Genomic DNA, 1,192 nt, shown 5'->3' on the forward strand with positions numbered 1-1,192 from the left:
GTGCATTGCACGGGTTACAGAGCTAATTTTTACGAATAATTTGGTTGGTAATTTATCGAAATTAGTGAAATATTACAACTGGTACAATAGTCATTTTTTTGGTGAATTTTGTTAATTCCAATTTTCCAACATCACAATATACATCTGTAATGGGCCCTCAAAAAAACATAGACTAAGCCCATACGGCCATAACTGTGGTCCAAGCCCAAGGAACCTCGCTGCGGCCTACAATATTTAGGGTTTTAAGTAGCGTTTTATAAGCTATTTCTATCACACCCAAATTGAAAACACAAATTAGAACGTAGACATCCCTCTTCTCGTATGTTCCTATCATCTCAATTCTCAAGGTTTGTTTATATGTTTTGATTTTGGTGAAGTCAAGTGAGGAAAATATAACTGCAACAATATGAATCTACATGATTCTTAGTATTTATGTCTCTAATAATTTCATCTCAAATATTCTTGAATGTATTTTTTATCCTGGTTTACTACTTAATCAAGAGAGATGTGATGGCTAACTATTTATTCCGTATTTCTGATTAACCGTGATCGAAAAACCTTACCCAAACTCTGATCTCTCTCTCTCTCTCTCTCTCTCTCTCTCTCTCTCTCTCTCTCTCTCTCTCTCTTATTCTTATTATATATGAGCAGAGAATCATTTACAATGAGAGCTTATATTACTACTATTGTTGCAGTTGTTTTGAATTTCTATATAAATTTGATAACGCTAATATTTTGATTATTACAAGGTACCAGTTCAGACATTCTCTTGATTCTATGCTTCAAGCCAATATACTAGTTAGCCTTGTTTTTTGAAAAAATCAACTTGCCAGAATTTTATCCGGATTTTTGAAGCTCGCCGAATCTGGATATTTTCTGATTTTCGGCTAGATTTTTTAAAAAAATCGGTGTTTGTTAATTTGTCTGGATGAGGTCAAATTTAATACCTTATATTTGACAAGATATGATTGAAAAAGTCAAAATATGGAAGATGTCTGGAATTACCAGATTAGGTTATGAAGAAGTTTTCGGAAGAGTTTCGGGTTGTAAATACGTTAAAATGGTTGAGGTTGGACGATTCCCGACTTTATAAGATAGTTTTGTAATTATTCAGAAAATAATTAATAAATTCATAAATCAATATAAACTCATATAACAGTCCAAAAATTACCAGAAAAATATCGTAATTATC

General features: G+C 32.0%; 1 non-coding gene across 1 annotated transcript; it reads left to right on the forward strand.

Annotated features, from left to right (window-relative positions):
- Positions 1 to 374: 374 nt before the first annotated feature.
- LOC141675967 (small nucleolar RNA Z199) lies at positions 375 to 447 on the forward strand. Its single transcript, XR_012556588.1, has one exon. It is a non-coding gene; the product is annotated as a small nucleolar RNA Z199 (small nucleolar RNA).
- Positions 448 to 1,192: the final 745 nt, after the last annotated feature.

This window comes from Apium graveolens, chromosome 7, assembly GCF_009905375.1.
Source record: "Apium graveolens cultivar Ventura chromosome 7, ASM990537v1, whole genome shotgun sequence".
Classification (NCBI taxonomy): domain Eukaryota; kingdom Viridiplantae; phylum Streptophyta; class Magnoliopsida; order Apiales; family Apiaceae; genus Apium; species Apium graveolens.